Consider the following 24,982-nt stretch of genomic DNA (forward strand, 5'->3'; position numbering starts at 1 on the left):
TGATGGCTGGCTTTGAAAAGCGGGGGAAGCTGGGTGACAAACTCTGTTGGCTCTAGGAGGGAGATGACTTGTCGTTGTTGTGAAAAAGCACATTTAGTCACTTTTAAAAAGCAAACTGCGGACCTAATAGAGCCACACAGCCTTCTTTGGAGATTGCTACAAGGTGGATTGTCTTGATAAAACATTTGAAGCCAGAAACCCATCAAGCGTCAGTGAATATAAGCACTGACCTGAACCCAAGCACACAACATTCTCACCACACTTCAAAGTTATTTTTTTTTCTAATAGAGAAAGGATAACTGTCCAGTACCTTTCATTTTGTCTTTTTTGCAATTCTTCCAGTTCCAAATCAAATGAAAGAGTATGATGATGAACTATTTCGAGTATATCTGAGACCATACGCACTGGTATCTGTAGGCTCAGCTTTTTGGCTTTCTGCAGAAGCTGTGAACATGCACTTGAAGCTGAGTATTTAGCAGGTCCTTTCATGGCCAAGGGCAAATCTCTATGTTAAACAGAACAAATGCCTTCTTTGCATTACCCTCTCCTAAGCCCCTTGATCACTGTGATGTTTCCAATCACTTTTTAGGGGATACTGACAGATACTAACCTCAAGTCATGTGGCTTTCCTCCTAGGCACTTACCTGTCTTTGAGGTAGGTGCCACCAGGTGAGGGTAGAATCTTGAGGCATGACAGCAGTTTGCTAGATGTAGATGAGAGCAAGCAAGTGACAATACATGGCTACTGATATTTTTGCCATTAAAGTAACAGCTATCCTAAGTAATAATATGAACAATTAACTATGTTTTAATTACCAAGCCTTCTCCCAAACCATCATTTCAGTCTTAGCTCTCTGCTGTTAAAGGGAGTGACGCACCCTTCCTACTCCTGGGTTGTTGATGAATTGTGATTCAATGGACTATGTTAAGAAAACAAAAAAAGCTGAGATTTAAAAAGGGATTTTATTTGGGGGCGCCTGGGTGGCGCAGTCGGTTAAGCGTCCGACTTCAGCCAGGTCACGATCTCGCGGCCCGTGAGTTCGAGCCCCGCGTCAGGCTCTGGGCTGATGGCTCAGAGCCTGGAGCCTGTTTCCGTATCTGTGTCTCCCTCTCTCTCTGCCCCTCGCCCGTTCATGCTCTGTCTCTCTCTCTGTCCCAAAAATAAATAAAATGTAAAAAAAAAAAAAAAAAAAAAAAAGGGATTTTATTTGAACAATGAAACATGCACCTTGCAGAATGGTTGTGCTCTGTTATAAGCAATGTACTGAACAAGATGAAGAGAAGACAGTTTAGGAGGGGCAATGGCAATGGACCCATGTTGTCTGGCCCCTGTTTTCCTGGCCCATCAGCCTAGGCCCTCTAAAAGGCTGTGATCGTAGCATTCGTCTTTCCACCTTTCCTTTCTGGAAAAGAAAAATACAGAAAAATAGAAAGATCAATGTAAGATTAATACTTGTATACTCACTGCCCAGAATTAACTAATATTGACACTTAGACATTTTTGCTTTAGGTTTTTAAAACCATTTAAAAGCAACAGTACCTTACAGATAAAATTGAAGTCCCCTTTATTTTTCCTCCCCAGTGCCATTCATGTTCCCCTTCCCACAGAAGAGTGAACTTTATGACCTTGGTTCTCCCCAACACCCCAACAAAAGCCTACAGTGTTTTTAGTACCATGAATTAAAAAAATGCAAATGGTGTCACAATGTTCATAGTACCTTCATTGTTTTTTCACCCAGCGTTTTGTCTTCCAAATCTCCCCATATTGAGATATGTATGTGTGTTGAGTCATCTAAATTTCTGTATAGTATTTAATTGTATGAGTATATAAAACTTTCCTCTTGATATGTTCAAATATATCAGGTGTTCTGCCAAAGTCATCTTCTTGAAGAAGTGTCCCTGGGGGCCTCTAACCTCCTCCAGTTAGCACTAGTTACCTTTACATTGGCAGCATATCTGCTATCCTAAGAATTTTCCTTTTGCATTTCCTGTATTGGATTTCTTCTTTCATACGTCCTCTATCTTCCACTTTCTTAGTTTACAAAGAAAACTAAGTTAGTATGCCAAAACTTAGTTTGCCTTAGTTTGGCAAAGGCCATATTAATGGTAGCTTCCTGAAAAGCAGTTCATGGGAGAGAAACTTTTTGAAAAATTGAATGTCTACAAATGTCCTGTTTTGCCCTCACACTTAAAATACTTTTATTGGATATATACTTTTAGGTTGAAAATAATTTTCCTTCAGAAAAATTTTGAAAGTATTGCTCTACTGTCTTCTACTTTTAGAATGTTGTTATTTATGCCTGTGAAGCTATTCTGATAGTTGTACTTTATTTGACGCCTCTCGCTATTGTATTTCCTTTTGGCAATAGGGGCGCCTGGGTGGCTCAGTCGGTTAAGTATTTCCTTTTTGCAAGCTTGAAGGATCTTCAAGTGTTCTGAAATTTCATGAAGGTAGGTCCTGATGTGTGTTAATTGTGATCCATTGTTCTGGGCAGTTACTGGGCCCATTTGGTCTGAAAATGCATATTATTCATTTCTGGGAAAATTTTTGAATTATTTATGTGATAATTTCCTCTCAAGGTTTTATAGTTTCTCTTGTATCTTCCGTCTCTAGTTCTTTGTTCTACTTTAAGGGATAATCTTTCACCTTTATCTTTTAACCCTCAACATGAGGTTTTTCATTTTGCTATTGTCTTTTTAATTTTGGGGGGTCTAAAACAACTTCTCCATTTTCTTTCATTTAAAAAAATGCTATCTTGTTATTAGTTCATGGATATATAATGTCTTCTCATGTCTGTAATGATACTAATAATGGTTTTCAAAGTTTTATTCTTCTCACTTGGAGTCTTTTTCCTTCAAATTTCCTTTTAAGCTTTGGTCTTTCAATTAGGACTTTTACAAACGGTGGGGGGGGGGGGGATCCTCAGCTGTCTAGTATTTGAATGGGGCACTAAACCTGATTGGGACTTGTCAACTGTGGGTGTCACTGTAGGAAGATTGGATTGGAAAATTGTGTTTAGAAACTCCCAGTGTAATATTTTTTAGATCTTTTTGGTAGGAATTTTCCCTAGAAAAGCTTTTTATGTTATTGACTGGAACATATATAAACCTGGCTATCAGAATTATGGAAACTAAGTGGAGAAAATAAGGCAAGAGTCTCAACCTTCAGAATTAAAATGTTTACTTTAATCTTACTATTTTCATCAGGTACCCTCAACTAGCTTGATGCCCCCCATCCATAGACCTTCTATTCTATCTTCTCAATGAATAAACTACAGGGTAAGGAATGGGCAGTTACCCTTGCTGGCGAAATGAGGAAGGGATTTGGGGGTTTAAATGTTTTTTTTTTTTTTTAGGTTTGTCTATTTATTTATTTACAGATTGGGGTGGGGGTGGGGAGAGAGAGAGAGAGAGGGAGGGAGGGAGGAAGGGAGAATCTCAAGCAGGCTCTGTGCTGGTAGCACAGAGCCCAAACTGGGGCTTGAACCCATATATGGTGAGATTATGACCTGAGCCAAAACCAAGAGTCCAGTGCTTAACCAACTGAGCAATTCAGGCACCCCCTAAATGCTTCTTTAAAAGTCTTTTAACAATTTTCTTGTTTATAGCTCAATGTTATTCTCACATCCTGGTAAAGCCAATGATAAACTTTTTGATACTCTGTCCAGTAAATCAGGTTGCTTCTTGGTGTCTGCACTGCCAGTTTAGAATCTGGCCTCTTGGGGTCTGTTAAGTAAACTACTGCTCACTCATCTGCGTTTCAGATTGCAAATTATGCTGTTGCTGTTAATCTTTCTATTCCTTTTGTTTTGTGGTTTCATGTCTTGGAAATCCACTAATTGTTATTTTACTGGGATTTAAAGAGGAAGCAAATACAAACATATGCATCTGACTTTCTGTCTTTAATTGGAAACCAATTTTGCTTCATCTTTCAAGTTTAAAGTTTTGATTTTCACATTTTTATTTTTAATTCATCTGGAATTTACTTTTATGTGTAGTTTAATGTTGTTGCTTGTTTTTGTTTTCCAGATAAGAATTCAAATTTTTTAGGGGCGCCTGGGTGGCGCAGTCGGTTAAGCGTCCGACTTCAGCCAGGTCACGATCTCGCGGTCCGTGAGTTCGAGCCCCGTGTCAGGCTCTGGGCTGATGGCTCGGAGCCTGGAGCTGTTTCCGATTCTGTGTCTCCCTCTCTCTCTACCCCTCCCCCGTTCATGCTCTGTCTCTCTCTGTCCCAAAAATAAATAAACATTGAAAAAAAAATTAAAAAAAAAAAAAGAATTCAAATTTTTTAACATTCTTTTTTAAAAAAAATTTTAGGGGCGCCTGGTGGCTCAGTCAGTTAAGCGTCCAATTTCGGCTTGGGTCATGATTTTGCGGTTCGTGAGCCCCAGCCCTGTGTCTGGCTCTATGCTGACAGCTCGGAGCCTGGAGCCTGCTTCAGATTCTGTGTCTACCTCTCTCTGCCCTTCTCCTGCTCATGCTCTGTCTCTGTGTCTCAAAAATAAATAAACGAAAAAAAATTAAAAAAAATTTTTTTTAATGTTTATTTTATTTTTGAGAGAGAGAGAGAGAGAGCAGGAGAAGGGCAGAGAGAGGGGGAGACACAGAATCCGAAGCATGATCCAGGCTCCGAGCTGTCAGCACAGAGCCCAACTTGGGGCTTAAACCCACGAACCGCAAGATCATGACCTGAGCTGAAGCCAGATGCTCAACCGACTGAGCCACCCAGGTACCCCCCCAGATTACATCTTTATTCAGTTTCCCATTCATGAACAAGGTATATCTTAACTTATCCAAGACTTTTTTTATCCTTTCATAACATTTTATAATTCTTTCTTAAAATATTTTGTTAGATTGGGGCGCCTGGGTGGCGCAGTCGGTTAAGCGTCCGACTTCAGCCAGGTCACGATCTCGCGCGGTCCGTGAGTTCGAGCCCCGCGTCAGGCTCTGGGCTGATGGCTCAGAGCCTGGAGCCTGTTTCCGATTCTGTGTCTCCCTCTCTCTCTGCCCCTCCCCCGTTCATGCTCTGTCTCTCTCTGTCCCAAAAGTAAATAAACGTGGAAAAAAAAAAAAATTAAAAAAAAAAAAAATTTTGTTAGATTTATTCCAAGTTTCCTTAAAATTTTTGCCGCTGTTGTGAATTGCATGTGCATATACACCCTATTGTATTTAAAACTTGTTACTGATTGATTATTGTTATTGCTAGGAATGTTACTGATTTTAGTATATTGATTTTGTAGCCAGCAAAAACTTTCTTGTTGCTTCTAATATTTGGTCTGTAGTTTATCCTGCATTTATACATGAAAAATAATAGTTGCAAATAGCAGCAATTTAGTGTCTTTCTTTCCAGACTTCTTGTTTTTCTCCCCTTGGTCTTACTGCTTTGCCTGGTACCTCCACAACAGTGTTGAGCAGTAGCAGGAGAGCGGATATCTTTATTATATTTCTGACTTTAATGACAGTGTTTCTAAGTTTCTAACATTATGTGTTGTGTTTGTTCCAGGTTTTTGGTGGATACCTTTTTTATATTAAAAAATTCCCTCCTATTCATAGTTCATGAAGACCACTTAAAAAGTCACGAATGAATGTTCATGACTTGTCAGCACCTACTGAGGTTCCCCCTTCACTTCCTTAATGGGAGTTACGTCTTAATGGATTTTCTGATGTCGAAACTTGTTTGCATCTTGGGCTAAACCCAAGTGATTATGATGTACTTTTAAAAATATACTATTAACAAATTAATTTGTTAATATTTTAGGACTCTTTGCATATATGAACAATTACATAAGATTGGTCTATAATTGTATTTTATTGCACTGTACTCTAGTTTTGTTATCAAATTATAACAAGTTATATTACAAGTTTATTACAAGTTATAAACTTAGTAAAATTAGTTGGTGGCTTTCCTTTCTTCCCTCCTTGAAACGGTTTCTGTAAGATGAAGGGTATCCTTTCCTTGAAGTTTTGGTAAAAATAATTTATAAAACAAAATGGACCCTGGTGGCTTTTGTAGGCCAAAAATTTTGACAACTGATTCCATTTCTCATTTCCAGTTTCTGGCAAGACTCTGAAAGGACTCCTTTGTGATATACAGAGACCAGTTTACCATCTGAGTTGACTAAACTAATTAGAATAGATCTGTAGCCAGGTACCAAGGGGAAGATGCTCTTTGCCAGGCTGGAGGTTGTCATGTACATCTTTTTCAAGTATGTTGGCTTCAGTGTACTAAAAACAAGTGTTACCATAGAAAAGGGAAGGAGAAAGACACTAATAAATGCCAATGACTTACAATGGACCCCAAACGACGCTAAGTTTGTTCTCTAATTTAAATGTGCATTATTAAAAAAAAATAGCACTGTATATCATCTGGACATCTGTAGTCCCACAGCCTTTAAGGTTAAAAATGGAACACTGTCCAATGTTCTTTTGCAGTCTTGAGAGAAGATCGGTCAGTTGTCTTGCAAACAGAGTTGATTCCAGACCTGTGATTATGCAAGGACATAGGCAGCGTTGGGTCAGAGGGTTGTTTTTGGAAACAGTCTCAGGAGAAGCTACATTTTTTCTGGGATCACTTTTTTTTTTTTAATTTGCAAAGTAAAATTTATAACATTTTAAAGAACCTTCATTTTTAATCATGTGGCTTCCTGTGTTTAAGTAAAATTTTCACTTGAAATGAATACAGTCCTATCTCAGTAATTACTTTCCAAATCTTAAAGAACTTAGATAAGCTTCCTTCTTAAATTCAATTCTCTTTTGAAGAGAAACAAGTAATGACTTTCAAAGTACTTAATGTATTATAAAGGAGTGGCAATGGGACATAAATTTCCTTTAATATAACCTCTTATTTTAGAAACATAGGTACAGATCTGATTGAAGGGAAGTCTTTTTAAGTATATCAATTGTCTTATCTCAAAACAAGGGTAATGCACTGAAAATTGGGTCATAAAAACACAAACTTTATCTCCTGTTGTTTATTCAGTATGCCAAAAACACCTGCTGGAGGAAGGGCATCCTTTCAAGTGCCATTAGTTAATTGCCAGGGAAAGCTGGATTTTGTCTTAGTTTGTCATTTTAGCCTAGGGAGAACTAATTCTTATAAGCAAATAAGTTAATTCTTAGTCTTTTTTTTTTCTTACTGCTCTCAATGTAAAGTGACATGATTGGATTTCTTGGATTTTGTTTTAGGAGAAAAGGAAGAATCTGACCTTCTTTGGGCTAGACACCAGAGTAGCAAAGTGGGTACGGTACACTTTGCTATTGGCCAGGCTTTGTTCCCAAGCCCCAATATGGATTCCCAGTTCCTGAGGGGCAACTACATTACTGTATACTAGGCAGGCAAAAGTGGCCTCAAATGAAAGCACTCTTTTGGAATGATAATGATGTCTTTCTGTTCAGATAGACAAATGTTTTCATCTTAATGGGCTCATTCAGAGGCAACCATAAATCTCATGTTGAGTGAAAGGGAATAGGAAGTATTTGCATACTTCATTGCAAGAGGTTCCAGTGTCCTCCCCTGGACCAAGTTAGCCTGTCTGGCTAATGTTAGTGTAATCTGTGTCCATGCTCCTTTGTATTCTACTCAGGATGCACATAGTCCTGCATCCTTTCCATTAATAATGACTTCAGGATTCAAATGTCTTGTTAGTGTGCCAGTTATTAACTCTCTTTTCAATATCTGGCATTTTTTTGGTACTTTTTTTTTTTTTTTACCAAAGTACACGTGTGTGTGCATGTGTATGTGTGTGCATGTGTGTGTGTGTGTGCAAAGGAGAGAGAGGGAGAGAGAGAGAAAGAAGGTTGTAGTATCATTTTATAGTAGGGTTTAGAAATGTGATGTAAAGAAGGATCTCATGTTGGGAGCTTTGGACTTAGGTGGCTAGGGCACTAGGGCAGCTAGCCCGATATAAGCAAGGCAGTAATTACTAAAGACCATTCTATGGCTTGTCCAAAATGGGAGCAGTTCTGCAAAATTCATCTCAGTGTTGTACCCCTTGAGAGCAAGCCATAATCTTCCTTTTTCAATATTATAAGTATAGTGCTTGTACCTTGATCAATACCTATTTGTAGTTGATGGGCTCCATGTTAAAGATGCCCCAATATAAATGTAAATACTCCAGGTTTCTGATCTTAGAATTGGTCACGGGGAGATGTTCTGCCCCATGTTTTTGTCATGTGGAGTGGCTGGGCTGTACCACAGGATGCTGTGTGAGGATGAAATGATATTTATTATTCTGATGCTGTAAGAAGTGTCTACCTGCTTAAAAGCTGCCATTGCCCCCTGTTACGATTTTTTGAGATGTTTCACAGTAAGGCAAAGGAACAAAGTCTGTCAATCTTGCAGTTTTGGGGTTTATATTATTCTAATGTTATTTTTGTGAGTATTCTGGCCCTCCCTTAGTGGATTGCACAATATTTAAAATACGAAATTAACAGAGACTTTAGATTTTTAGAGCCACAGTCCTAGCAGCAGAGAAAGGAGAATGAGTCTACCTAGAATATAGGAGTTGTTTTAAATTTAATTTTCTAGTGTCTAGTTGCTATGGCTAGTCTGGGTAAATGGATGAACAATGAATAAAGAGAATGAACAGATAAATCAATATTAATGTTTTCCTTTCTGGGCCTCAGAATCAATCATAAGACCATCGCTGGGTCCCAATTTTTGGCACCAATCAAAATGATAACCTTGGTTGCTGGGACCATCCCTTGATGCATTTGTTTTTGGAGGGCAGAGATAAACTATGGAAAGATGGAATTCTGTATTTTACCACCAGAGACATTGTGTTGTTCTTGTCCTTTTTTCTTTTAGAGAGGCCAACGAGGCCCTTTGGTCCAGGGCTGTGTGCTAATGTTCCTGGAGTCACCAGTGTGCTGCTCAGAGCACAGACCAACACAGCATTTCCTTTCCTGGGAGATTCCAAGGGTTCTTCCAGCATCATCATTTCAGTTTTTCCCACAGAATGTCCCACCTGGAGACTTTATAAATGTGGTAGCAAGTAAGTGGACTGCACTGGTAGAAGAACTGGCTGCATAATATGCAAGGCCCAGTGCAAAATAGAAATGTGGGGCCCTTTGTTAAAATTACCAAGAATTTCAAGACAGTGACTGCAGAACATTAAATCAAGTGCAGGTCCCCTTCTTAGTGGGGGTCCTTGTGGGGCTGCACAGGTCACATGCCCATGGAGGCAGCCTTGAATGTCAGGGTGTTTGCCTTCTCAAGAGGATGCTTTAGAGACAGCTTATCTGAGGTGGGGGCAGCCAGAAAGACTTTTTCCATGCCTCCTTTTTTCCCCCTTATCTTGTCTGGTGGTGCCATGACTCTGTGACTTGGAAATAATGGCCCTGTTTGGGAATGTCTCTGGTGTAGGGATACATCCAAAGGGAATCTGCTCCCTAGAATCTTTAAAGAAGTTCTATTCTTGATGGCTATCACTGCCTGGAGAAGAGAGGATGCCCTGGGTCACTGTTGTAAGAGGGTGTGAGTGGTAGGAGTTTAGGGTCAGATCCCATTTTAGAAGATTCTCAGTGTCCATTGTCATGTTAAAAGCTCCAGGGTCTAGTGGTATGGCAGTCAAGACATGAGTGAACTGTTCCCAGATTTATTTCATAGTGGATTAAAAAAATCTAATACCCAGAAATACCCCAAGCATTTGGATTCTGCAGAACATACTTTGGGAAATGCTTCAATAGAGCAATAAGAAGAAAATATGTTCTTTTAAGAAAATGTTAGGAGATAATGAGCCTGAGGACTGGGTTGAAAAAAAAGATGCTTTCTAAGATGCTGACTTAGGGACCCAGAGTGGGACTAAAGAATTCACCTTGGGGTGCCTGGGTGGCTCGGTTAAGCAGCCAACTTCGGCTCAGGTCATGATCTCACGGATCGTGAGTTTGAGGCCTGTGTTGGGCTCTGTGCTGACAACTCATAGCCTGGAGCCTGCTTCAGATTCTGTCTGTCTCTCTCTCTCTGACCCTCCCCTGCTCATGCTCTGTCTCTCTGTCTCATATATAAGTAAACATTAAAAAATAATAACAAAATAATTCACTTGAAAGCAAAAGACATGGTAATTAGACAAGGGCACGCATGAAACGAATAGCCCCCTTACTTGTGCATGTGTCTGTGGGCCTGCGTGGCATGCTGTGAATACTTTGTACCAACATCTGTGTTCCTCTGATCACCAAGGATGTCACTTTTATGAGGACTGGTCTATAGCATGTGTGGTGGACTGTTTTTTCTCCTTTTAGCACCCATTACCCTTTTCTGTTTATGGTTGCCTCTTTTTCTTTGGGGGGGATCTCTCTTCCCATTCTCAGTACTTGTGGCTCAACTGGGGCTGACTCTTCTCTGGATCTAGAGGTGGTACCATGTCACATAAGCCATCAGATCCACAAATAGTGCAGGCAATAGCAATTGGTCCAGGAGAACCAGTGAGAAACAATGATGCTCTTATTGGCAATGCAGGGGTAGAGCATTCTCTATCCACACATGTGCAGTGGCTGTTTCTGGGTTTTCTATGCTACTGCATCAATCACTTTTTTGATCCCTGTGCTGACTCTGTCCTATCTTCAGTACTGTAGTTTATGAGATGTCATGGTATTTGATAGCACAGTTTCCCCCAATTTATTCTTTAGGAATGTCTTTGGACACTGCTCTTTAATATAAATTTAAGCAACTCAAGTGTCCTCTAACAGATGAATGGATAAAGATGTACACACACACACACACACACACACACACACACACACCCCGGAATATAATGCAACTGTAAAAAAGGATGAAATCTTGCCATTTGTGATAACATGGATGTATCTAGAGAGTATAATGCTAAGTGAAGGAAGTCAGAGAAAGACAAATACTATCTGATTTCACTTATCTATGGAATCTGAAAAAACCCAAATGAGTAAATAAACAAAAAGCAGAAAACACCCATAAATACAGAGAACAAACTGATGGTTGCCAGAGGGATAGGCAAAATGGGTGAAGTGTAGTGGGAGGTACTTCTAGTTATGGAATTAATAAGTCACAGGACTGAAAGGTACAGCATAGAGAATATAGTCAGTGGTATTATAATACACTCTATGGTGACAGGTGGCGGCTACATTTGTGATGATGATAGCATAATATATAGAGTTGTTGAATCATTATGTTATATACCTGAAACTAATGTAACGTTGTGTGTCAAATAAAAACTCAGATAAAAACTAACTGAAAAGAGTAGACAAGAAAACCCTAAAGCCTGATTTGAGTTTACAATAAATCCATAGATCTTTTTGGGAGCATTAGGATTTTGAGTTTTCTTAAATACAACATTGGGTACCTCTCCATTTTTTTTCTGGCTTGTTTTCACAACTTTCAGTGAAGTTCTATACACTTCTACTTCCAGTTTTTACATATATTTTATTAGGTTTATTTTATATTGTTTGTTGCTATTACAAATTATATTTTTTTGAATTATACTTTCTAATTTCTTGTGGTAGTATATTTGAAATACAACTGATTTTTATATATTGATCTTAAATCTAGCCACCTTAAGAAATTCTCTTATAGGGGCGCCTGGGTGGCGCAGTCGGTTAAGCGTCCAACTTCAGCCAGGTCACAATCTTGCGGTCCGTGAGTTCGAGCCCCGCGTCGGGCTCTGGGCTGATGGCTCAGAGCCTGGAGCCTGTTTCCGATTCTGTGTCTCCCTCTCTCTCTGACCCTCCCCCGTTCATGCTCTGTCTCTCTCTGTCCCAAAAATAAAATAAAACGTTGAAAAAAAAATTAAAAAAAAAAAAAGAAATTCTCTTATTAATTCCAAAACTTTGAATTCTCAGCCTTCTTTTCACTATTGCCTCCACTCTCTATAGCCTTTTGAGATTTTTTTTCTTATTGCTCCCTCCCCCCAGTCAATTTCAATACCATGGTTAGACTGTATATTTATCTATTTTTTAGGCATACCTATACTTAATACATAGAGTGAGGTTGTTTTTATTTTTGATTTTTGCCTACCAAGAACACATTTTCTCTCCCAGGGGGTGTTATAACCTCACTGAGAATGCATGCCCTGGATAAAAGACCATGTGAGACCTGAAGTACATGTTTTAGAAGCTCCTTACTGGAGTTCTCTTGGTGGTACACCCTCAACGATAGTTTTGCTGAGCATAACTCCAGGTTGATCATCTCTTTCTCTCAGCACTCGGAAGACATTATTCCACTAACTTCAAGGTTTCATTGTTGTGGTTGGGGAATCAGTTTTGTCTTTCTTTCTTTTTTTTTTTTTTTAAGGGCATCTGTTTTTCTCCTGTTTGAGTGCTTTTAAGATCTTCTTATTGTCTTTGGTGGTCTAAGTTTCACCATTATGTTTCTGTGGACTTATTTTTATAAATTCTGAAGGGTAATGTTTTTTATCAGTTCTAGAAAATTCTTAGCCATTTTCTCTTCAATATTTTCCCCCCATTCTCTCTATTCTTTTATTCTGGTATACTCCGATTGATGCCTATTACTGTCTTGCCCACATCTCTTAAACTCTTATGTTTTTATATGAGTTTTTCTATGCTGTAACTGAGATTATTTCTTCAGCTCCATGTTTCAGTTCATTGTTGTTTCTTTCACATGTGAGTAACCTGATGTTTAACCCATCCATTAAATTTTAATTTCAATGATTACATATTTATTTCTAAAAGTGATAAAAGTGGCCTTGAAAAATCTAGGTCATTCTGATACTTTTTAGTTACGTCTACCTTTTATTTCTTTAATCATTTTATAATATTTATTTTGAATTCTGCTTTGGAGAATATTTAAAGTACTTGGGTATCAACTATGCTTTTGGTTTTCTGCTTATTCTTACTTATACATGCTTGTGTAAGAAACATGGTTTCTTACATTTCTTACATGTTCATACATGGACGGTTTTGGGTCTGAGAGTGAAAGGTCTCAGTGAAATCTACTGAGAAAAAGTATCTGTAGAAAAAAACCAGCATTCTTTTGAAGTTTTAAAAATCATCTATCCTTTTTGATTTCCTTATTAGTGTTTTTGATGACTACATTAATAAATTTTGATGAGGAACAATTTATCTTGTATCTTATATCTTGTCCAAGATTATGAAGATTTTTTCCTTTTTTTTTAAACTTTTGTAGTTTAAATTTTTACTTCTAGAGCTGTTTATCCGTCTCTAATATTTATGTATGATGTGAGGTAGGAGTTGGGTTCATTTTTCCACCCATATAGTCAATTGTTTCAACATCATTTGTTGAAAGATTTTTGTTCCCTGCTGAAGTACTTTGGCATCTTTGTCAAAATTGTCCATATATGTGGGCATATATCTGGACATTTTATCCTAGTCCATTGATCTAATTGTCAATATTCAGTGAACTATAAACTTAAAACCTGTGCATTTTTGGTATGCAAATTATACCTCAATAACAAATGATGTAATAATTAAAAAATCTTATTCCATATCTGGATCATGTTTGCCAAACAAAGATAGTAATTACAGAATTAGAATATATATGCTTTCATTCCAAGTATTCCATTTTTATACAGATGTCCATCTACCCATCCATTTAATTATTAGGAGCTCTTACCTGCTAGATAGACACCATGGTGGTCTCTGGACATACAGAGGAATAACCCATGGTCCCTGTTCTTGAGGAGCTCATAGTTGAGTGAGAGAAGTTAGACATGAGAATGAAAATGTACAACCTATTGTCATGAGGATTGTGCAGTAGGCAAATGTGGGGCACTGTGGGAACCGGAGAGGGCCATCCAACCCAGTTTAGAACAGTTAGCTCAGGAAAGGATTTATCAAAAAGCCTGTGAACTGGTTGGGCACTCACAGTAAGTGAGAGCTGGTCTGGCTGTGCATGCCTGTGGTCATAATGAAGGTGGGGAGGGGTGCAGGAGAGGGAGCTGGGAAATGAAAGGCCCTACGAACAGTGATTTTTAAATGTTTAAAATAGGAGGGTACACAGGGTCACTTAACTAGTTGAAAGAGTTGCATCTTCATAAAAATAAAAATTCATATTCTTTAAATTTTGTTTTTAATATTTATTATTTTTGAGAGAGACACAGAGAGACAGAGAGAAAGCAGGGGAGGGGCAGAGAGAGAGGGAGACACAGAATCGGAAGCAGGCTCCAGGCTCGAGCTCCCAGCACAGAGCCCAAAGGGGGGCTTGAATTCACAGACCGCAAGATCATGACCTGAGCTGCAGTCGGCCGCGTAACCGATTGAGCCACTGAGGTGCCCCTAAAAATTCATATTCTTTATGAGAGAAGTGAACAAGCTTGATGGGAAGCATGACATGCAAACACCCAGTGCCATGGAGAACAGGGTCAGGGACAGTCTCTGGCCCTTTGGAGTGGCAATAATGATGCCTAGGGCTAGGAAATGAGTGGAGGAGTAGGAGATTGGGCACTGAAAGGATAACAGCACAGATGGGGATACTGTGACAACTAAAACACTTGGTTTGTTTTATAATTAAATTAACCCATTAATGACACCGATTCCTATTATGGATAGAAAAATATAATGAACTAAAGAAATTCAAATAATAGCTATGGTAGTCTGCCTTATCTGTGTTTTCACTTTCTGTGGTTCTAGTTACCCATGGTCAACTGTAGTCTGGAAGCAGATGGCCTTCCTACTGACATCACCATGCCAATCATTCCCCTCACTTCAACTCATCACACAGGTATTTTACCATCTCACATAATCACAAGAAGAAGGTCCAGTAAGATATTTTGAGAGAGAGAGACCACATTCACATAGCTTTTATTACAGTGCAGGCATACCTCAGAGATACTGTGGGTTTGGTTCCAGACCACTGCAATAAAATGAATATCCTAATAGAACAAGTCAAATGAATTTTTTGGTTTCCCAGCACATATGAACATTATGTCTACACTATACTGTAGTCTATACAGTGTGCAATAGCATTATGTCTAAAAAAATAATGTATATACCTTGGGGTGCTGGGTGGCTCAGTCGGTTAAGCGTCTGACTTGATTTCGCTCAGGTCATGATCTCATGGTCATGAGATTGAGCCCCTTGTTGGGCTCCTTGCTGGGCCACTGGGAATGGAGCCTGCTTAAGATTGTCTCTCCCTCTTTCTCTACCCCTCCCCCACTCATGTGCACTCTTATTTTCAAAAATAAACAAAATAATGTACATACCTTAATTAAAAGATTTTATTTATGGCAAAAAAATGTGAATCCTCATCTGATTTCAGTGAGTAGTAATCCCTGATCATAGATCATCATAACAAATATAATAATAATGAAAAAAGTTTGAAATATTGCAAGAATTACCAAAATGTGACACAGAGATATTAAGTGAGCAAATGCTATTGGAAAAATGGTGCTGATTAACTTGCTTGATGAAGGGTTGCCATAAACCTGCAATCTGTAAAAAATTCAGTATCTGTGGAGTGTAATAAACCAAACTGCAATAAAATGAGGTATGCCTGCTTATTGTTATAATTGTTCTATTTTATTATTATTGTTGTTAATCTCTTACTATCCTAGTTTATAAATTAAACTTTATCATAGATATGTATGTACAGGAAAAATCATAGTATGTGTAGGGTATAGTATTATTTGACTTTTCAGGAATCCACTGGGGGTCTTGGAACACATCCCCTATGGATAAGGGGGACTACTGTTCCATTAATTGAATGCCACTATGTGTGGGTGCTGTGCCCTGTTTTTCACATTTATTAAATGCAGCCCTCTTCATTTACAACTACCTTTTTACAAGTTAGAGCAGTGTGGTCAGGAGCTTGCATCATTAGCTTGACAAGTTCACTCAGCTGGTAAGTATGAAGTTAAGATTTGAATACAAGGCATTTCAAAGACTGGGTTCCTATCACTATTTAATATAGCTTATCTCTAATTGTTTATTTGAATTTTGCAAACAGTTAATTTTTCCCCACAGAATTGTGCTATTTATTTATTTTTAATGGTTTCAGTATTTTATTAAATAAAGTTTCCCTACTTAAAATAGTATAGAAATGCAGATTTAGAAAATAAAAGTATCCATTCTCTGTCACCAGTGGGTACCATGCTGTTTGTTTTTAATATGCAAAACAAACTTCATGAGTGAACACTCATTTTACTTCTGGAAGTAGTTGATGGCTGGACTAGGGGAAGGATGATCCGAGCAAACACTGTTTCATGAGTATGCGTCATAGCAGGATGGCTATGTGGATGGAAAGGCGAGGTGATGGTGGTGATGGTGTGGGAGGGACTGGGAATGACTTCGGCTAGAGACTTGGCCAGTGAGTCACAAACCTTCTTCTCAATGGTTTTCTTTGAGATCCTTAACCCTATTTATGAAAACTGGGAAATGTCAATAAAGTAGTATTTTCAACATAATGTTTCAAAACAGAAGGTACATTTTGATCATTCTGAGCAAAATGGTTAATGAACATTACTGAATAAAATATTTATAAAAGGACCAATCAAATATATATAATCTCAGTGATATTCTGATAACTGCTCTCAAGGAAGACTTTCTTTTGCAGGCCATTTTGCCAAGTATATAGTTAATAGTGTTATTTGTTAGACAGATTTTCTCATTTGTCTCTTGATTTTATGCTTAGTGTTTTCATTCTAAGTATTATGTTTGTAAGGATTGATTTTTAAGAAATTACTACCTTTTGTAATGTTATATGTTCTAAAGTATGTGCCTACATCCTCACTCTGATTTGGAATTCCTAGTAGTTGGAATACATACTTTTACATGAATTCTCTTCATTTTCTTCTATTTTGAAATGCGAATGTCCTATTAGCCGAGCTCAGACAATTGTAAAGGGCTGAAACTTAAGAGAGCAGGTACTAAGTGTGGCCCCACCTACAATGGCTAAGAAAGGCCAATCCTGCAGAGAATATTGGGTGCACTGGGATATTGGCCTGATTGGAAGACCACGCCAGTAGTGGGCACTGGAGGGGAAAGGCATGTGTCCATCTAAAGGAATCAGAGTTCTGAGAGGCATGTGGCAAAAGCTGCATCAGCCAAGATGCTTTCAGCTGTGATGGAAAACTCCAATGCAATGGACATAAACAAAAAGGAAATTCATTAAGTTATATAACTGGAATCCCAGAGGCAGGGCTGGCTTCAGGGTTGATTTATCCAATGGTTTAGGCTGCATTCCTGTGTTTTTTCTTCATTCTGTTTCTCCTCCATGCCAGAATTATCCTTAGACAGATGATGAGGTGACTAACCACTCCCAGGCATTGTGTATGGGTATGATAATGTCCAGAGGAAGAGTGAGAATGTCCCTTTGGGAAGGTCTCCCAGAAAAGCAAGGAAGCACTTGCCCAGAAGTCTCTAGAAAGCTTATCCTCATTGGCTCATTTTCAAACCAATCACTAGCAAGGAGGATGAGATTCCTTTGGATTCTCAGGCTTATTACTGAGGTTGGGGGAACTATTTGCTTCCCCTGAACATTGTGGCTATGTGGGAGAGGGGCTTTTTTGGGGGGATGATGTGGGGAATAGGTGCTGTGTAGGCTATCTGGTTGGGAATCCAGAAACAAGTGACCCTTAAAAACTTAGATATGTTGTGAGCACCAGTGAAGTATGAGAACAGTTAGTAAAGTCCTAGGCACCAAAAGAGGGCTGATATTATTCAGGGAATGGGATATAGATAAGATACTAAAACCATGGTCCATGGACAGGGTGATAGGCCGGGAGCCTAGATTAGACAACCAGGACGCAAGTTTGGATCCAGATCAGCACAACTGTGAACTGATAATTGAGATCAGGATTGGCCTCAGATATGTACCTTTAAGGGCTAGCGGCATGGGCCCTGGTGGGGCAGTGGAGTTTAGGAACATCACTGCATGGATTAGACAAGAGTGAGTAAGAGAGGGAAATTGGGCTGATTCAGTAAGGTGAGCTGTTGCCCAAGTGGCAGACCAATGGTTAGGACTATTCCCTTGACTGGGCGGAGTCACACAGTAAGAAGAAGAGGCAAGGTTGTGGTGGGGCTGGGAAGGAGGAAAGGGTAGTTTGGGAGCAGGGGAGGTGTCATTACTACTTACTGCAGCCTCTTTAGTTGTTTGCTGGCCATATTTGTGTTTAAAGGAATAGTGCTCATTGATTGCTGTTGATGGCCAAGTGGCCTCATTTGAGGGGTGAGGAAGAAAGCAGAGGCTGAGAGACTAGTTCTCTGTGTGAAAAGTGAGAAATTTGATGTTGTTGATGCATTCCTGGGTGTAGTTGCCACTCAGTGTTCTTAATGAAGTGAAAAAAATCCTCAAGCTGAAAATCCGTTCTGAGGTCAATGAGAAAGGTGACAGATAATATGTTACTAGCTTTTCTGTCGATTATCCATTATGTTACGAGGATTGTGTGTTGAAACACTGCAGATAAAGTGTCTCAATTAAGACTTTAATTTAGATTTAATAAGAGTTATTATATGTTAATAAAAGATCAATTAGCAGTTAAATAGCCATTGATCCAGGTACAATAAGTATGTCAGAAAGACATCAAGTTGTCATTGAAATAACTAGAAATTGCATGGGCAACATGTGAGCAATTAGATTCTCAATATATTCAGGCTATAATGAATGTCAATGCATTTAATTGCCATTTAACAAGAAAGCTTAATGTAAAGTCTCATGCCTATTAACTCACATACCTGTTCACAGTTCTCCAATAGATTTACTTATTCATTGGTTCATTCAGCACATATTTAATTAAGCACACTCCAGGTAAGTAGGAGTAGGGAAACAGGAGGAATAGGCACATTTGAATCCTTGCCTTCAAACCACTTAAAATCTAGTATTGAAATAAACTTACCTACAGGAAAGAGTGAAGGGACAAGGTAGACAGTACTATGTTTTTCACATATTTTCTGATTAAGTTCCGTCACCACCATGAACTGAAATTTCTCAAATATTGAAAGAAACTTTCTTGAGGAGCTGGGTTTATGTCATGTTCCTGAGACATGATATAGCAAAGCTGACTAATATAGCGATTAAAAGAGGAGTTGATTGAGTCAGGGCAGGGATGTGTGTTCTGGTGTGATGTTGTCCCAGGAGAAGCTAAAGCTTTATCATCCTGGATATTTGGAGAGAGGTACTTGAGAAATACGTTAGCTCTCACTAGGGCAAGTGGACATTGATATGTAAAAATTATTCTCAGTGTTTTCATCCTCAGCGTCCAGGAATCTCAATTTCTCTGGGAGCATATAAGGATCTGGGAGGGAGGTAGTCACCAATGTCTGATAAAAAATGGTTAAAGTGGTGAATTTATACTATATGAATTTTATCTCAATGAAAAAAAAAGGGTGATTTATTGATTGTAACTAGAGTGGGCACATTTTTGAGCAGCAGTAAACTCAAGCTCTTGCTTCACTGAGAACTGTATGGCTCCTTGAAAGGAGGTCCTTGTGGCCATGGTCCCACCTTGTGATGTGGCTCCCTGGTCATGCTAAGGCTTTTCTGATGTAGGACCTCTCTATGAAGCTGGCATTCTGTCCCGGGCATTGCTCTGAAAAAGTGCAGCACTGGTCCCTTTTTCTCTTGGGATTTCTTCTTTCTTCAGGCTCTTTTCTGCAAGACCAGAAGGGTATTTTATTTTTATTAAAAACAATTTTTTTTATTGTCAGGCAGAGAAATGACTCTTCTGTCATTACTGCATTCTATTCCATTTTTGAATATATTTCACAATTAGTGTTGAAATGCTTTAGGCTCTAGATCTTGGAAATCGTAATTCCTTTTCCTTCCCAGAAAGCTCAGCTCTTTCTAGGAACTTCAAGGTCTTCTTTACTTGCTCAAAAGACAATTGGTCTCTTTCTCCAGCCCTTCTCTGAGTGCATATGGAGGGCTGGAACTGCCTCACTGCTGCAGGATGGGTCAGTTATTTAGTCCTGGGAAGCAAAGCAGTGAAAAGTATTTGTTGTATATGCTGTGGCCTAGCTGACCCCAAGCCCAAACTTCTGTAAATCTCTTGTATACACCAATCTTGGTTAGTGCTTGACTTGGGGAAGTAAAGATAAAGGGCCTGTGCTCCACCTTTAAATCAACCAGAAGCTTAGATAAGAGACCTACCACAGGAGATGAGAGAGAGAGAGAGAGAGAGAGAGAGAGAGAGAGAGAGAGATTGAGAGTTCAGCAGAAGGAGGAAACTTGAGCCAGAGACGGTTGTGAGCACTGTCCTAGAAGACATTGCTGGACATCTTCTGGATGTGGGAAAGGAAACCCCAGAGGCTGGAAATCTGGGGACATCTATGCAGGTGACACCTGAAATTACAACCATAAAATAAACAAATGAATAACCGAAGTAACAACCTAGTTGAAAAGTGAAAAATTTAGACAAGTAAGATATTTTGAAGATGGGTTAAAAGTTGGTTCTAAATTCTATATTCTTTATCCATCACAATTTAAATTTAGTTAGGTGAGTTTGTATCAACAGAGCGAAACTTTAGTTTTGCGTCGTAAGAAATGACTTTCCAGGATCTGCTGTTCGTATGCATTTACTTGTGCAGCAGGAGGAGCTCTTTGTTGTACAATCACTGTGTGAGGGGGAAGATTAACTTGAAGGGGGCAAAGATAGAAAAGACAGAGGTTAGACCTCAAGGGGAGCAGCAGAGAGTGGTGTGGGGGAGGGAGGAAGCCCAGGCAAATAAACAAGTTATTTTAGTGCTATAGACAGCTCAGTGTGGAGGTAGGCCAATGAGGGTTTTGTTTATGTCCAAATCTTATTTTATCTGATAACCAAATAGGTGAAGGCACAGCAGAGTAGTTATTTTACAGTTAAGCTGCCTCCCCACTTTTGGCAACGGGATGAAAGACAAAATAAAGGAACTGATGTGATGGACGCTTTGTGTGCTGCTTGTCCTCAGACCTTCTCCTCCCCTAAAGGAGTCTGGGCTGGAATAGACAGGACATCACTGAGTGAATTAATCCTGACCGTAGGCAGCAAGGGAAGCTTCCACCAGTGCCCTACCCTGTACAAATGATGGGCTTAAAGGAAGTAAAAAGGCGATTTGAATAGCAAGCACTTAAAAAGACTCCCTTGTTCTCCGCCTTCAGGTCTAATAGCCCTCCTCAGAGCAGACACAGAGTGTTCTAAGAGAAATGAAAATATCCCTCCTAAACACACGCAAGCACATAACAAAAGCCAAGTTAAGAAGGTTAGCGACTTAGTTGTCTCAGCAACATGTCATCAAGTTGAGATGAGCAGGAAACACAGATAACACGAGGAAGAAGGAAAACATCATAAGCCCACAAAGGGAGGAAAGCCGGGATGCTGAGAGAAGAAAAGCAAAGCCCCTTTTCTTGCTGTTTCATTAAGGGGAACTTAACTTTTAAACAGCCTCTCAAGAAAGCTAAAATAGAATCTGCTTTTGTGTAACCTGTGTACTTGGTGTGTGTTAAGAAATTGTGTTATCAGCATTTCCTGTGTGGCACACTGTTCAAAAGGAAAATCGTTACGAATGTTCGTATAATTCCACAGGGAAACAAAATAGTGTCATGTGAAAATGGGATTTGATTTTATATTAGAAATTAGCAGTATGGGATAAACATACAAAAATGGCCAAATGGAACCAAAACTCATCATCATAATATTACAGCACAAAATGAGACAAATGGACATTTTAGAGCCTGATTCTTTCTCTCCTAAGATTGTATTCAGAAAATTGCTGACATTTGGTTCTTGGGAGAGGGACATTTCTGATTGTGGAACTGCGAGATCTATACTCAGCCAGGGCTGTAAACTTGTTATTGGAACAACAGTATGGCAGTGGGAGGGAAGTTAAGGGAAGGCAGGAAAAGAGGCAGGAGGGGGAGGACCATTCCATTGTTACACAACTCTAGTTATTAGAAAAATGTGTTTTAATGTTAAATCAAAATCTATCCTTGGGTAACTTTCCAAAACCTGTATTCTGAAACGACGCAGAACAAATCAGCTTTCTCTGGGTCACAGCAGTTCTTCTGATATTTGAAGTGATAGCATGTCGTCCCTTGATCTTCTCTTCCCTCTTCTCTGGGTCAGGGATTCTGAAAGTGTGGTCCCCAATTTGCAATGTCATCATCACCCGAAAACTTGCCAAAAATGCAAATTCTCAGCTTTTCTCCCTGCACCTAGGGCATGGGTCCCTGAAACCTGTGGTTCAACAAGTCTTCCAGGTACTTCTGATTAATGTTTAAATTTGAGAACCACTGCTCTGGCTAAGAATCCTTCATTCGGTGCTCCAGCTGTAACTCATCCATCCATCCATCTATCCATCCATCCATCCATCCATCCATCCATCCATCCAGTACTTATAGGCCTAACACATTGTGGACGGGGACTAGGGATAAAGATATGAAGGATAGTTTGTGCACTCAGACAAGAGTTGGTTTTGAGAGCCCTCCCTATCCTGACTGTCCTCTGGTTGCCTGGTTGGTTGTAATTCTCAGATGTAATCAATGAGTAGCATGTAGCACAGCAGGACTGCTTCCTCCCTAAATTTAACATTTTCAACATTTTATCCACAGGGTGGGTATGAGAGAAATTGTTCAATGCCTCATTGAATCCAAGAGAGGATTGAGCAAGGGTTTGGGATAATGGAAGTTTAGTAACTTCCAGGGTTTAGGGAAGGGTTTGGGATAATGGAAGTTTAGTAACTTCCAGGGTTTAGGGAAGATTAATCTAGGAATGGGGTTAGGACTGAGTTAAGAAATCTGGTAGTTTGCTCCTCCTAATTCACCTCCAATGAGTAATTTCAATCCCTGTGCCTGGAGCACTATCCATGCTCCTGTAGTTCCCGCCCACATTTATGCTGGGCTTGGTCATGTGACATGCTTTGGCCAATGGGACATCAGCCAGCATCCATAAAGCAAGAAGAAGCTTGATAAATGCTTATGCATCAGGACTTACCTTATCAGAATGCTGCCTCCACCTTGTGTGTAAGCCCAGCGTGGTATGGTCTCTTTGAGGCTAAAAAACACATGAAGAGAAGCGTGGAAATCCCAGCTGACCTGACTGCCCCAGCTGAGTTGAATGTCAAGCAGACCTTCCAACTGCCGGAGTTAGTGATGAGGTGAGCTGCCCAACCAACTCACACAGTTGTGGAAAGTAATACATTAATGGTGTTTTAAGTCATTAAGTTTGTTACACAGTAATAGATAACTGACAGTGGTGAGTACTAAAGAAATGAGGAGCTTTGGGGGCTAAGGTGATCAGGATTCCAGTGGGACAGAAGCATGGAAACGCAAAAAGGAAGAAACCTCATATATGGGGCAGTTTACCTGTGGAAGGAGCTAGTCTTTGGATGATAAGTAAAATGGTTCTGAGAATTTAGAAACACGGAAAATGACAGAGTTTAAACAAAGTATATTTCTACTCTTGGAAAGTATCTGTATTATATATTCTTGAGGGAGAACAGTTGGTATTTTGGAGATTATCTGTAATACTAGGGGCTATCATCAGGGGTCCAGAGAAACCCTTTGTTGAGATGCTTTGTTAGATCCTGTTGGCACTGTGATACCAGGTATACTTATTATCTATGGCTATGTTACAAATCACTCCAAATTTAGTAACTTAAGAAACACCTATTGTCTCACAGTTTATGTGTGTCATCCAGATGTGGTTTTCCAGGGTTCAAGGTCTCTTACCAGGCTGTAGTTAAAGTGTTGACTAGGACTGCAGTAATCTCAAGGTGAGACTGGGGAAGGATTCATTTCTAAACTCGCATACCAGCCTTTTGGCAGGTTAAGTTCCTCATGGGTTGTTGGGCTGACGGACCTCAATTCCTCACTCACTGTTGGCTGGAACCTTTCCTCAGTCTCTTGCTATGCGGTCCTCCGCTCAGGGCAGATAAGAACATGGTATCTGTCTTCTTTGGAGTAAATAAGAGGACAAGTTTAACAGGAAGCCAAAGTCTTTTTTAATGTAACCTTGGAAATGATATCTCATCATTTTCATCATATTTTATTCATAAGGAGTGTGTCAGTAGGTTAGTCCACACACAAGAGAAGGGCACTAAGCAAGGGCATGCATACCAGGAAGTAAAAGATCACCAGAACCATTTTAGATGTTTCCTACTCTGGGATTGGGATAGGTAGTACCTCTGCACAGCTCTAGGTGGCCACAACCTGTTAGCCTGGGCCAGATTTTCTATATACTTAGATAAGGAAGGTGGAAAACATCCTAGAGCCACCCTCTAGGCTTTAGGTTCTCTGAATTGATCATATAGACAGATTTATCTTCTGAAATACATCATTCCTCTTGCTGAGAGATCTGGACTATTCTAATGGGATGGCCCTGTTTTCTCTCCATTTCACCTCAGGACATCTAAGTCTGTATATACATCTACTTGTCTTTCCCTCTATTCAAACTCAAGTTCTCTCTCTTCAGCAAATTTGCCACCTTAATAAAGCCTTTACTTGATTCACTTATTCCCTGTGATTGCTATCCTATTCCTTACCTTTTCATCACCCCAAAGTCTCTACAATAAGTAGTCTTATAACCCCTCTATTCACTTTTCCCCCATAACTTTCACTATCTACATCCACCTCCAGCTCCCTACTAAAATTGCACTCTCCAGAGTAATCAAGGGCTCCCATCTTTCACTGCAGCTGCTGGCTTTTTGTCAGAACTCACTCTCTTTGACTTCTTTACAGCATTTGACAACATTAGCACCTTCTCTTTCTTGCAGATGTTTTCCTTTGGTTTCTGTGTGCATAGTGTCTAGCACATAGGAGACACTCAATAAATACTTGTGGTTGAATGAATACTCTGCTAGTGTCTTCTGTTTTTATGATTATTCCATATATGTTTCTTTTCTTGGCTCATTTTCCACTTCTTTCCCCTGTAAATATGGATTTGATATTTGATTCTACATGAAGTGTTTATCTCACTTCTCAGGGTTTAGCTATTGCTTAGAAAAATGTTTGGTGGAATATGTTTTTCATGATACTGGTCAGTAGATGTGAGTGACCTTCATATTTCCTTTCTGGAAGACGTCTAATATTTTGGACTTTTAGCATCTGTCAAACCCTATGCTGATCCCCTCC

The sequence above is a fragment of the Prionailurus viverrinus genome, chromosome C2 (assembly GCF_022837055.1).
Source record: "Prionailurus viverrinus isolate Anna chromosome C2, UM_Priviv_1.0, whole genome shotgun sequence".
Classification (NCBI taxonomy): Eukaryota; Metazoa; Chordata; class Mammalia; order Carnivora; family Felidae; genus Prionailurus; species Prionailurus viverrinus.